Source organism: Peromyscus leucopus, chromosome X (assembly GCF_004664715.2).
Source record: "Peromyscus leucopus breed LL Stock chromosome X, UCI_PerLeu_2.1, whole genome shotgun sequence".
NCBI classification, from domain to species: Eukaryota; Metazoa; Chordata; class Mammalia; order Rodentia; family Cricetidae; genus Peromyscus; species Peromyscus leucopus.
The window spans coordinates 54,356,136-54,371,162 of record NC_051083.1 but is presented as its reverse complement, the minus strand read 5'-3'; positions in this window follow the sequence as shown (position 1 = coordinate 54,371,162).

Here is a 15,027-nt window from a genome sequence, read left to right as displayed (position 1 = left end):
TAGGACATTAGCTCCCCTGGAACTTGAGTCCCAGATGGTTGTGAGCTGCCATGTGGGTGTTGGGATTCAAACCTGGGTTCTCTGGAAGAATAACAAGTGTTCTTAACCACTGAGCCATTCCTCCCAGCTCCATTAATGTTGTTTAAAACAGAGAGAGAGAGAGAGAGAGAGAGAGAGAGAGAGAGAGAGAGAGAGAGAGCACATTTGGTTCCACCCCCTTTTTTTTCTATCAGGAAAATAAAAATGCTTTCTCTGGCTAGGTATGGCTGAGTATGTAAACATGCCTGCCACCAAGGCTGACAACCTGAGTACAATCCCCAGGCCCTGTGTGGTGAAAGGAAAAAAAAAAAACCTGACTCCAGAAATTGTCCTCTGACCTACACACACACACACACACACACACACACACACACACACACACACACACACACACGCTTAAGCATATGTGCAAACACACACACAGAGACTAAATCAAAGCAAATAAATCTAATAATGATAAGCAAAAGGCTCCCACTTATTAAAAAAGAACACAGAAAGCCTCCGGTAGACTTCATATGTCTCCTTGACTAGAACAGGACCCTGTGGCCACTCTTGGCTGCAAGGGAAGCTGGGAAAATGGAATTGACATTGCCATCATTTTGTGCCTGGGGCAGTGAAAACTGTTGCCTTGAACAACAATCTCTGAATTCTGTTGGTGTAGAAAATAGGGAAGGATGTGCAATATGTCATGAACAGCGCTCTGCTCCAGCGCTGACTTCTCCAAAACTATTTTGAATAACGACACCCAGACGTAACACTCAAAGAGCCCCATATTCCTGGACAGCAGGGCTCTTTCCTCTACTGTACAGTAGTGAAATCCTCGTCCGTTCACAGTCCTAATGATAGTGTTTCTGCAGGTTGAGATGCTAACTATGTCATTTCTGGCATGGCAACTGTGTTTTTTAAAAAGGATTTTGATAGAGATTACAAAGATGTACCTGAGAGAGGTTCTATAGAGTTATTTTCCTAAGAGCAGTGAATAGAACAAAACAGTTCCCCCACATGCTTCTTGACACGGGGGATTACTACTCTTATTTTTCTTCATCAGTCTTATATTGTGAGGAGACAAAAGGACCTTGCTTTCATTTGCATTTTTATTACTCTTTATTCATCATATTTATTCAAGGTGTTTTCTCTTTTGGTTATGATTCAAAAAGGGAAGTAATTTCAGCCTTTGGGAACTGATTGAGATACCAGTGTTGTATCTTGTGCTGTAAGGGTTGATCACAGCATCAGCCTGAAGTGTATTGATTAATAGTGTCTCTGTGTAAGCAGGAGTCCAGAGAGTTTCAGGGCAGTCCGACCCAGCTAGTCAGCATTATTTATTGATAACAATGAGTTTGAAGAGGTGCACCTGGGCTTGAATCGCTGTCCCCCTACACTTGCCCCCCAACTTGCCTCTCCTTCCTCAGAGATGGAGATCTCCTGGTTCCACGGCAACACAGAAACAACCTCAGCCAAGCCTTCATTTGAATCTTCCACTTCCAAAGGATGCTCTCCACACATCAGCGGGTCCTAATCCAGGAGACATCTGGCCTGGCCTTTACAGATCACAAGCCTGGGAAAAGTCAGCATCTGGCCTCTCCCGACACCCTGCTGGGAGTTGTCTGTTATGATGCCTAGCCTGACTTTCTTACCATAATGTGCCCTTTCTTTGTGTAGATATTTGAGGGGTTGTAAACGTGGGATTTAGGGGAAAGATCATTCTGACTTTCTGGTGCAAGGATTGAACTCTTGTGTATGCTAAGCACAAACTGCCTCCAAGCTGCACCCCCTGCCCTGAAGCCTATTTAAGCATCACTGCTGGAGCAACTCCATTTAGTTTCTGTAAATGCTGTGTGGCCACCAGGAAAAAAGGCATATTGTCTGCTAGATGTTTTTTTCAAGGACGCTATTAAATAAGACAGAAGAACCATATTATTAGCTGAACCCCCATCATACATTGCCTTTCTACATTTCAATGCCATTTTATTCAGGTTGTTTTGGTCTTGAATTCTACCAGTTTAAATATTTTGACCTTTGGTTTCGTATAATTTGCATCTGTTTTGTATATTTTCCCATTCTCTTACATTGACCTTTGTGTAACAGTGTGATTCTTTCAAATACCACAAAAATTGACTTTTCTAATGTAATCTGTAGGGTTTTATTTTTAAATACATTAAATTTATTTTAATATAAATTGCATTTATATTTATCATCAAAACTGCTACATCGAGTTCACTATGTTTTATCCCTTTGCTACTTTAAATGATTACCTACTCTTTTGTTTGAAGGATTTTTTTTTCTCTTAGAGTTTTTTCTTTGTTTTCATCAATCATCTTCATTACTCAGGAGGCCATAGATAATTCCTTTTGGAGTTAGTATGTTCTTTAAGCCTTCTGAGTCTGGGAAGAACATATACAAGATTTACAGAGTGTGTGTGTGTGTGTGTGTGTGTGTGTGTGTGTGTATTCTTGTGTGTAAAGGTAGGTGTGCAGACATAATATGATGAATGTAATAAATCATATCATAAATATAGTTATTGAATGAATACTGCAAATGTAATCAATGAATATCATAAATGTAATTAATATCATGAGTGTAATTAATAAATATCATGAGTATAATTAATGTCTTGAAAGTAATTCATGCCACTGAATTGTGAACTTAAAAATGATTACAATTGTAAATATTATGTTCATTTAAAAAATAAGGTGGAATGTAATCACCACACATTATATGTGTGTATGAAATTGAAGACAGCCATGTTCTAAAATAGAAAGTGGTGATGGTGTCATGGGCTGATGAGGATGCTGGACTAAAGTCTATCAAATTGTGCAAACAGGCAAATTGTATACTATGTGAATTATTTGTCAATAAAGATTTTATAAAATGTAAAAAAAAAAGGCAGGTGTGCATATGCCATGGTTTGAGTGGAGACTAAAAGATGACGCCGTGTGGTGTTAATCCCCACCTCCCACTTTATTTTACAGAAGCACTCCTTGCACTGCCTTTCTCTCTCTCTCTCTCTCTCTCTCTCTCTCTCTCTCTCTCTCTCTCTCTCTCTCTCTCTCTCTCTCTCTCCAATTTTCAAAGACTTACTGACCAATAGAATAAACTCAAAGAATCAACATGATAGCCTACATGCGGATGAGAATTATTTCTTGGTTAAGTAGCGTCTGAAAGACCCTTAATTACAAGCAGGTTAGTGGTGAACTCTGTGGTTTGGCAGTTGGGACCTTCATCAGTTTGCTATGGTCTACATTCGCCAAGCAGAACTTACACTGCTCATGAGGATCCCAGTTTGTTCCAAGGCTCTTATTCTTCCTATCCCAACTGACACGTGGATTGAACAATGCCACATAACGTGCTGCTCCACTACCTCCAGCTCCAACAAATACACAGAGGGGAAGCTTGGACGCTTCTTGGCCCAACCCAACTGATAGTCTAGAGTAGCATGTCTGCAGAAGAGACCTATGTCCATAGAGAGGAGAACAAGCCGAACAGCTTCTACAGAGACAGGATCTCTTGTTTGTCACCACATCTGCATCTGGCTTTATGTGGGTTCTGGGGATTTGAATTCAGGTCCTTACACTTTCGTAGCCATAAAGGCACCTCTACAGCTCCTTGGTTGGTTTTTTTAGAACAGCATTGCTGTGTAGTCCAAATTTCCCTTTATGTGGTAATCCTTCTGCCTCAGCCTCCTTCAGCGCTGGGATTAGAGAGACGTGACACCGCTCCCAATTAAAGTACTTTGATAGCAAAAAGGCTATAAAAACCTACCAGATCATGGCCAAATATCTCAGGAGCCCACACAAAGAAGTTTCCAGAAGCTATAACTGCAGTGACAGGAACATTAGTGTACATAATTGGAGTGGGCCAAGACACAACCAAGTTGGAATCTGTGAGTTGATAATATTACCAAAAAAGGAACCTTTTTATTGTTTACTTTAAAAAAAAAAAAACAACTCCATCGTTTTCTTTTAGAGACATTTATGGCACCGCTAAATAAAATATTTAATCAGAACAACAACACTTTTTGATGCTGGCAATTGAACCTAGGGCCTCACATGCTGAAGCACAAATTCTACCATAGAGCTATACCCCAGCCTCGTAGCAACAATAATTAAATTTTAAAAAGCATCCCAGCCTATATTGCCTGTTTGTCAGCATTTTAAAAATGAAATAGTACCCTTTGGTTCTTTGCTGTTCAGCCAAGTTGAGTTCATACTTTCTTCCCACCCTCTTCGTTAATAAAGTTTTAGATTTAGATATGGATGAATTATTTGGACTCTTAAAAGTGCCTTTGTAGTTTTCACATGACTTTCCCAAGTTTTGAACATTTTTTTTTGATCTTTCATTGTTGTAGCATATTTTTGCTGGATTCTTTTCAAGACATGTGAACCAAATGTTGTTTTTTAACCCTGGCAACAGAGACAAGCAGAGGGCTCAGAGGGTCGGGCTGTCTAAGCTCCCTCGAGACTCTGAGACTCTGAGATAAGTTAGTCACGACATCTCCCTGACCTTTGGCTTCTCGTCAGTAGGCCATGGATAGTAAGGATTCCTGTCTGCTAGGGCTCTAAGTTGAGGGTGGATGACGCAGTACATGGACCAGCACTTACCAGCCATGCCTGTCACATGTCTAAAACAGGCTAGCTATTATGAAACTGTGGAAGATAATTTGACAGACCTTGCAAATCAGACAACAGCTTTCTCCCAAAAGATGCGACTCCATTTTCTTCTGGGAGCTTCCGCTGCAGAGAAGTATGGGAAAGCGATGGTGTCTGAGTCCTGCGAGCAGAGTATTTGCTGTGCTGGAGCCCACCTGCCTTGCATTTACATGCTAGCTCCCTGACCCACTAGCCATATGACATTAGAGCAGCTGTTCATCCTCTCTCGTCATGACTGTCATCCCTGGGTCCCACACAGTAAAAGGTGAGAAGCAGCTTCCCCAAGTTGTCCTTGGACCTCCACATGTGTGCCATGGTCTGTGCATCTATGCACATCCATACAGAAATAAAATTTCAAAGGGGGTACATGTGTGTAGGCCGGAGGACAACTTGCAGGAGTCACTTCTGCCTCGTGTGTCCTGGGGATTGAACTCAAGTTGGCAGGCTTGATGGCAAGCACTGAGCCATCTCACTAGCCCAATTTAAAAAAATTTAAATGGTGAAAACGGAGAAAACTGGGGAGGCAGGGGGTAGTGAGCATAAGGGAAGGTTTTATATTTTCCATGCAATTTTTCTGGAAGCTAAACTAGGAGCCTAAGCAATAAAGTCTACTGATCAATTTAAAAAAAAATTTTTTTAAATGGTAGCGAAATGTCGCTGCATGTGGGCAGTCAGGTCTCCCTGGAGTGCCGAGTCCTGGAGACACCATCTTCTGAAGCTCAGGCCCTCTTCTTTGTAAACTGCCATTGTCATTCCCGCTCTCAGCTGGAACAGTGAGTGCCCCTATCTAGGCTGGTGCCGCTCTCTGTTCTCCCTATCGCTCATCTCTTTCATAATCGTCTCTACCGCTGAGGGCTGCAGCCCCTCCCGGCTTGGCCTTGGGCAAAAGTATTAATAATAGGGTGGTGGACTCATTGTGCTGGGCCCAGCATTCCTGGGTCTCTGTGGCACCAGGGAGGAAGGTAAGTCGCCCCAGGCCACCTGAGGGAAGGGGTTCTGGCCTTTTCCTGGCCTTCATTGTCTCTGTAGCAGCAGCTGCTGGCAGGTAAGTGCAATGTGTGACTCACCAGTGACAAGGCTCCATGCTTGGTGGGGTGGGAGAGAAGTCAAACTCGGCAGGATCCCAGAATGCCCTGCTGCTCAGAGCAGCAGCAATCTGGGGCCTCTCTGTGAGAGCTGGCTACAAGGCCAGGCGCCCCCTCAGGCCCAGACCTGGACCCTCTGTGTTCAAAGAAGCATGTTTACTGCGGCCCGTGACTGTGTGAGCATCGAAGTGTGCGATGATCTGCTCCAGAGTACAGGCTCCGCTTGACTTTCTGTTCTTAATCCTTGTTTTTCTACCCAGCCAGTTATCTCATGGTAAAATCTCCAAGTGCCTCCCTCGGCAGACCTGATCATGGACTGCTCTCTCCCTTGATTTTCATGTGAAATTCCCCCTAACATAGCGGCACTATCAAAAACTGCTCAGTTGCCAGGCACCGTCTTGTACGCACAATTCAGACTTGATTGGAACTTTACCTCTCTTTGAGTACCTACCATCCCGGGCTTGCCTCACATTCATAAGGATTCCCACACTTGCTACAGCTCTGAGTGGCTTCTGTTTGTTCTATACATGAGAACCATAGATTTGAATAGCTTCCCGGATTGAAGGTACAAGTCACTTTGTTCTTACTGGCTAACCCTGGGCTACCTTTTGTCTCCAGTATGGGGACAATATTCCCCAACAAGAAGAAAGCATTCATGACCAACACTGCTCATTGTGAAGCACCGCTCTGACAGATCTCATCTTAGACCCACCGTGATCCCCTGAGGCAGGCTCCAAGATTCCCACTTAGCAGATGTGAACTGAACACTCAGTTTGGACTAAGAAATGAGCCCTTTCTTTTTAGGAGAGTACTATTTTTTTTGTTGTCATTTTTTTTTCGAGACAAGGTTTCTTTGTGTAGCCCTAGCTATCCTGAAACTCGCTCTGTAGACCAGGCTGGCCTCGAAGTCAGAGATCCACCTGCCTTCGCCTCCCGAGTGCTGGGATTAAAGGCGTGTGCCACAACTGTGTGACCTAGGAGGGCACTATTTTTACAGCGGGGGGTGGGTGGGGGGGGGTGGGGGGTGGTGGAATCATTTGCAGCATGGTGGGTAATGGGGAGATGTGATACACTGTTCTGTCCACTATGTTGTCCCCTTTCCGTTCCTGTCACAAACACTTGGATAATCTACTTAGAAAAAGTTTATGTTGCTTCATGGCTTCAGAGGCACCTGTCTAGGACCATGTAGTTCTGCTGCTTTGGGGCCTGTGGGGAAGACAGTCCACCATGCCAGGAAGCAGCTTGCAGCCAGGAAGTAAACAAGGGAAAAGGGGGAAGAGAGCAGGATCCCACAAGTCTTGCTGAGGTGAGCCCCCCCAATAACCTAACCTTCTCTCACTAGGTCCCACCTTTGAAAGGGTCCACCACCTCCCAAGGGCCCCAAGCTGTGAAGCAAACTTTACTTTTGGAGAATATTCCAGACCCAAACTAAAACACCTATGTAGCTGAGTATAACCTTGAACTTCTGATTCCCCTGCCTCACCCTTCTGAGTGCTAGGATTATAGGCATGGTTTATGTGGTGACGGGGATCAAAGCCAGGGCTACGTGCATGCTCGGCAAATACTCCAGCAGCTGAGGTACACTCTCAGTCCCAGCAATCTTTCTTTAAAGATAGGATTTCACTCTGTAGCCCTGCAACTGGCTCTGTAGCCCAGGCTGGCCTTAAACTCACAGATTCACTTGCCTCTTCCTCTCTAGTGCTGGGATTAAAGGTGTGCACTACCATGCCCATCCCCAGCAATCTTCTAATACTAAGTAGTTTTGACTTTTTTTCTGGCTTGAAAAGTAAAATACTGTTCAGGAATATTTTCTGAGTCTTCCATGTTGACAGGCACCACTTGCAGCCCACATTTTTGCTGCTAATGTACTTCCCCTTCATCGTAACTCTTCTCCTCTTCTTCTCCAGGTCAGTGGTGGAACAGCCTTCTGCACGTCTCAGTGAGTTAGGAGAGAGTCTACTTTATGCTGCCGTCTAGACTCTCACTTCCCGCCTAGCTCACCATTGGGATTATTCTATTTCCATCTAAAAGATAGTGGGTAGTGCTGGATAAACGGCTCATCAGTTAGGAGCACTGGCTGCTCTTGCAGAGAACTCTGGGTTCAAGTCCCAGCATCCACATGGTGGCTCACAACCATCTGTAAGTCCAGTTCCAGGGCATCCAATGCCCCTTTCTGACCTCTTCAGGCACCTAGCACACACATCTGTGTAGAGAAAACACTCACACATAAAATGAATAAAATCCAACCAAAAAAAAAAAAAAAAAAAAACTAAGAAAAAGAGAGAGAAACGGGTCTAGCTACAGTAAGAGACGAATCTCATGGTGTGGTTCCTGGACTGTTCGGTCTAAATGCTGAGGCTCTAACTGCTCTGGCCTCTGCCCGGGGAAGACCGAGTCTCAAACAACAACACTGTTGCTGGAGTAAGAATGGCACACCTTACAAAGCTTTCCCTCTGCTCTTCCCTTTCATGTCCTATTCCATACGGGAAGTACGGATTTCTTCCCGTCTCGCTCACTCCAGTTGCCTTCAGGTTCACGGGAAGGCTGCTCCCAATTTCACACTGTTTTCCGTCACTCTCACGCTTTTGATGGGTTTCTATGGAATAGTTTAGGGAAAGTTATTAAGTGTTTTACTGGGGGCTGTAAAATCCAATTTCCCTCATCTCCTCTTTTAACAAAGTCATCTGTAGCTCCATGGAATATCCATGAATACGTGTTGTTGTTGTTGGACATCTGTTCCCATAGTTCTTTGGTGAAGAATTCATCATTCCCAAAGCAATCCATATGTTTCTGCACTCACATTTACCCATGAAATTCCCTTTGGCACAAATCCTCTTCATGTTTGGCCTTCAGCAATTCAAGAACAGGATGTGTCCGCTATACCACCTTGTTTTAAGTCTGAGGACACTGATTTCATTTTTTTTTTTTTTTTGAGACAAGGTCTCACTCTGTTGTCGTGACTAGCTTAAAACTTTCTATGTAGACCATGCTGACCATGAACTCACAGAAATCTGCCACTGCTGCCAGAGTGCTGGGATTAAAGGTGTGAGCCGCCACATTTGGATATTTTATTTTTAACTAAATGTTAAACTTCTTATGTGAGCTAGTTTGCTGTCTCTAATTTTCTGTATTTGAAAAATCTTGTCAGCCTAAGTTTTGTCAAGATGTGAGTGACTCATGACAAAATGGAGCAGGCAGTAATGGTGCTACCATAGCTGTAAGGGAGGGTGGCCCACTTGGAGTGGGCATGGGACACACCCAGACACCAAGTTCTCAGCACAAAGGAGATTTATTACCCCAGAGGTACAAGCAGCAAGCAGGTGTCTTTACAGAAGTGGGTTTTAAAGAGAAAAGAGATGGGGAAGTCTCTGCTAGGGTGAGTTGGTGAATCCTGATTGGACATGGTAGATAAACAATGAATTTTGATTTATTGGACCTTGGTGTTTTGTCTCAGGAATGAGTCAGTGGCCAGATAAGGGAATAGACCTAGGGGGCTAGCTTTAGGAATGTGATCTAACCGTTTACTAAGGTGGAGTTTCTCCCTAAATTTAGGGCTTACACTTCTAGGCTAGGCTGGAAACTAGTAAGGCCCAGAGATCCTCCTGTCTCTCTGTCAGAGTTGAGTTTACAGGAATGCATGGAATGCTTAGGTTGTTACGTGAGTTCTCGGATCCATATTCCTGTCCTCATGACTGTGAAGCAAGCTTCCCTAACTGTGGAGCCATCTCTCCAAGCACCTCCTATTGCATTTCCTGTCCCACCCTCCAACCTTCACTTCCTGGAATGGTCCCTCCAATTAATCATACTGTAATTCTTTTCAAGGGAGTCCAAACTTAGATTAGAAATGCAACTGTATAGTTTTTGCCACTATTTTAACTTTTATTATTTGAAATTTTTATACATTTACAATGTATCTTGGCTATGTCCTTGCATTGCCAGTTTTACCGTGTTGATTTTTACCAACTCTGTACTATTTTCCATTGTCATTTGTTTTTAAATTCTTAAACACTTGTGTTAAAATGAGCCTAGGTATTTCTTTTCATTCAGAATGAATTTTGCTAGGCACTGTCGCATGCTATTGCTGCCAGCAGTAGAATACAGCAGAGTCAAAGTTTGAAATGTTCACCAAGCAGGCTAGGGCCGGGGTGCATGCCTCAGTCAGAGCATCCTGCCTTGTATGACCTCCCAATGCATTTTTTGTCTTTCTTCCCTTGACAGCCTTTTTTCCCCATATCTTTCCTGTTGAGAAATCCTATTTAATCTGCATGACCTAGTGAAAAGTCAGTCATGCATGACCAAGTATAGAGTTCTTCCTCAATGGCAATTACAACCCTTGAGCTCCCACAACAGGCTGCTTTTTCTTCTAGCACTTTCTATTTTCAATGATTTTCTGTTGTTGCTTACAGTCCCTCATTAGCAAAGTGGATCTTGGGCTATGGTGGCAGGTGTTTTAATGGGGACTGAACCTAAGTCCTTGCTCATGCTAGGCAAGTGCTTTACCACTGAGCTACATCCGCAGCCCTTTTTACATTTTGAGACAGGCGCTCACTAAGTTGCCCAGGCAGGCCTTGAACATGCAGTCCTCCTGCCTCAGCATGTCAAGTAACTGAGATCACAGGCCCGAGATCTCCACAGTTGCCCTATCCCTGAACCTGATGTAACTCTTTAATCCCAGCACTCAGGACACAGAGGCAGGCGGATCTCTATTATTTGAGGCCATCCAGGTCTACATAGACCCTTTCTCAAGAGACTGATGGAGGTAGGGAAGGAGAGGAGGGGAGTGGAACCAGAATTAGAATTAAAATATAAATTTCATCTAGTTGGTATCCGATTATTTCTTTTTTAGGTATAGCACTCAGTACCAGTGAGGGTACAGCAGTCAAGTCATAGCCAGTAGTAATATGGGTATAATACTCTACAATTTTCTGGAGCCAAATCCATCAATATTTGTAAGGGACTGAGTCACTGGGGGGGACTGAGTCATGAAAATATGGCTCAGTGACAGAACTCTTATTTGCTACGCATAAGGCCCTGAGTTTGATTGCTAGCACTGCAAAAATAAGAAAATAGAGTAGTGTGCTCTAAATTCCATGTTCAGAAACTACTTTAGGGAAATACTCAGAAGTTTGGACGCGGTAAGTATAGACACAAATGCAAAGAACTGTCAATTTGTGACGTCCGTGTGGGGGTGTGCATGTGTCATGGCACACATATCATCATACACCTGTGAAGATCAAAGGACAACTTGTATTGGTTCTTTCCACCATGTGGGACCCAGGGATCAACCTCAGGTTGTCAGACTTGGGGCAGCAAGCGTTTTCTAGCTGAGCCATCTTACCAGCCTTGAAACAAAGAACTTTAAAGTGTAGTGTGTATTACTGGGGACAGGGTCAGATGAATTCTGCTATAGATTTCAGAACATCAACCAATCACTAAAAATATTTTCAAAGAAATTTAAAGGCTTAGGAAATTGTTTCTAATAAAATTTTATGTGGGGGGATTTAAATCTTTGACACATCCACTGTAGCAGCTTTTGGGGGTAGGATTAGCTGAGCTTCTTGTTTGGCCAGTCTGGAAGTCCTACTCCTTGTAAGTTGTACAAATTAATTATACAAATTCTTCCCCTAGAGGGCTGGAGAGATGGCTCAGCGGTTAAGAGCACCGACTGTTCTTCCAGAGGTCCTGAGTTCAATTCCCAGCAACCACATGGTGGCTCACAACCATCTGTGATGAGATCTGGTGCCCTTTTCTGTATACATAATAAATAAATAAATCTTAAAAAAAGGGGGGGGGAATTTATTTAAAAAAAAAAAAAGAAAACAAATTCTTCCCCTAGAGGGAGAACGTGGGACCCTCCTTGTGAAGTGAACATCTCAACATGGTGTCATCTTGGCCAAATATTGGTGTCACAACCTAGAATCTGCCTGGACCTGCCGGGGGTAGTCCTACTATGTAAACCAGAGTGCCTATACTAGAGATTATTCTCATTTTGTTTATATTTCTGTAGCCAAGTTTAAATGTTTTTTAAGAAGCCAGGTAGTGGTGTTGCACACCTTTAATCCCAGCACTCAGGAGGCAGAGGCAGGCAGATCTCTGTGAGTTTGAGGCCAGCCTGGGCTAGCAAGTGAGTCCCAGGAAAGGCTCCAAAGCTATACAGAGAAATCCTGTCTCAAAAAACCAAAAAAAAAAAAAATTAAGGATTTATGTGTATATTTTTCTTGCATCTATATCTGTGTATCATGTGTAACCCAGAACTGTGGCTATGGATGATTGTGAGCCACCATGTGGTGCTGGGGATCGAATCTGGCTCCTCTGTAAGAACAAGTGCTCTTAAGCACTGAGCCAAGACTCCAAGCCCTTAGCTAGACTTTTTAAGAGTATTCTGTGATCCAACGTTTAGTTTATATGGATATAAACAAAAATCAGAATGAGTCAAGTAAAGTTCTCAGAGCCTTCAGTCATTAAAATGGTAAGTCTGATAAGGTATTTCTTTAAGGAAGCGGAATGGTATGCATTGTGTCCCAATATTATTGAGACCAGTGAACACTTTCTTACCCCACATTTCACGAGACATGTTCTACCAAGCATGTTTTGGTCTGTTTGACTTGGTATTTGGGCCTGAATCATGAATACTGAGATGGCAAGGGAAGTATCTGCTGATAACTGGGATAGCCTTCCAGACACAAGGGCAGTGGTAGTAGGGATGGATGGAGGAAGTCCTCAGGAAGTCACTCTTGGCAGACATGCTCTCTAAGACAGCTCTCCCTTCTCAAAGAGCGTATTTTTCTGGTACTCCTCCAATTTTCTGGGTTCTATTTGTATTGAGAACTTACTATGTGCCAGATATTGTCAGATTCTTGGAAGACAAAAAAGACAGTATCTGTCCTTAGTGCACAGTTAAGGGTATAATGCAGAAGGCAGTTATCATCACATACAGAAAAGGTGAGGTGTAGGTATCCACAAGGTGCCATTTTAAGACTGAAGGGTAGAAGTTTTTAAATGATGAGAAAATGTTTGTTACCAAGATGGTTTATGAAAGCCAAGAAAGGGTGAGCCAAGAGGGGACTGTGTGTGGGGGGGGTGTGGGTAGAAAGGCAATGAGGCTGGAGAAAACATGGCCTATTCGGAAGGCTGTGGCTTGCCATGTTTTCTCCAGCCTCATTGCCTTTCTACCCACACCCCACACACACACAGTCCCCTCTTGGTTTTACATGGCACACTAGTGAGTTGGGACCTTACGCTCAAGATGAAGGGCAATTATTAAAGAATGCTCAATCTCAGGATCAGATTTCGCTTTAGAGAGCTCTCTTTGGCAGCAGTATATAAAAGAGAATATGGAAGCTGATCAGAAACACAATTCAGGAAGTCTAGTAGGAACCATGAGGGCTTGAACTAGACAAGTAGGGCTTAAGAAGATGGCTGAGAGTTGAAACGGGGCCCAAAACCAGTGTGATGGCAGACCTGTATTCCCCATACTAGGAAGGCTGAGGTAGGATCATCCAGAATTCAAGGCCAGCCTAGGACACATAGTGAGACCGTCTCAAAAACAAAAACAAACAGACCTGGAGATGGGTGAGAGAATGCACATGTTGGGTGAGGACAATGCAGATTTCTGCCTTGAACTACCACAGGTAATGGCAGAGCTACATTCATAATCCAGGCAAAACTGTGGGCCAGATGTGAGAAGGAATGCAGTACTTTGAAAAATAAATGTCCCCCAGTCCCAGGCATTTGAATCCTTGGTTCTCAGTTGGTAGTGCTGTCTGGGGAAGTTTAGGAGGTGTGGCCTTGCTGGAGGAATTCTTCTGTTCTTGGGGTGGGCTCTAAAAGTAAAAAGCCTGTGCTCCTCTAAGCTGTTCTACTTCACGCTTGCATTTGAAGAGGCGAACTCTCAGCTTCCTACCCCTACCACTATGACCATGCTTGCTGCCATGGCCCTTTGCTATCATGGACTCTCATACTTCTGGAACCATAAGCCAAAGTAACTTCCTTAAGTTGCCTTTGGTCATAGTATTTGATCACAGCAATGAAAAAAGTAACTAATACAGGAGATAAACGTGTTCTGTTTGCTATGCCACTGAAAGACATGAGGAGTGTTCAGGAGTTGGCTAGAACCCCGAGTTGAGAAATGTGGATTTGCCAGACAACAGAACTAAAGTCTGAAGGGAAGCTGTAGGTGTATAGGAAGTGTGTAGATAAAGAAAGCAGAGCTAAAATCCCAGGAACTGTCACCTCTCACTCCTCTAACTCCTTACAGCACTTGTCTGTCACCTACAATGGAACCTGTCATGCCGCAGTGAACACTAAGCTCAGGGTTTACTGTGAACATACTAACAGGCTAGCCCTGAGGGTCTTTTCATTCGAGGCGGTAAGAGAAGGTGTTTATATGCAAGGAGACTATGATATAGCCACAGAGAAAGAATTCTGTTCTACACTATTGTGCAAAATGAATGAAATCAAGAGATACAAATGAGTGGAGTGTAAAAGAGGCAACTAATTCACTGGGTGGAAATACAAGTTTCAAGGGGGAGGGAGGAGTGTTATTTTTCTATTGCTGAGACAAAATACCATGACTGAAGAAAACTATAGGAATGTTTTGAGCTTACAGTCCCAGAGGATTAGAGTCCATGATGGCAAAGCAGAAGTAGCAGGCATATGGGTGGAGCAGAAGCTGAGAGCTGAGGGCTTCCATCTCTATCTACAAGCAAGAAACAGAAAGCTCACTCAAAATGGCAAGTCTTTTGAAATCTCAAAGCTGCCACCCCTGACATACTTTCTCCAACCAGAACACGGACCCTTGGGACCAGGTATTCAGATGCCCGAGATTATCGGGAGACATCTCCTTCAAGCATCACAGGAGCATCTGAGTTGGGCTTCATAAATTAAGTGGGCTGACAGGGAAAGGGAAAAACAATTTGAGGCTGGAGATGAATACATTGAAAGATAACAACAGAATGTAGCAAGGATATAGGAACAGAGTGCAGGAAGTGATGGAGGGAAACGCTGGAAAATGGTCTGTGTCAGGTCCTTTAGGATCCTGCGGAGGTTTCTTAGGACTTCATGTGAAAGAAGGCGTGTGTGTGCATGGACACGTACCCAAGACTTCTGCCTATTCTCTAAGTTAAGGAATACCTTTAAGAACAATGAAGGAAATACCAGAGAAAACCTAAATAAAGCTTACCAACTGCAGTTGAGGGCTGTATGTGCCTTTTCTCGGTTCTAGTATTTCTATTGTAAAACTGAAAAAAATCGTG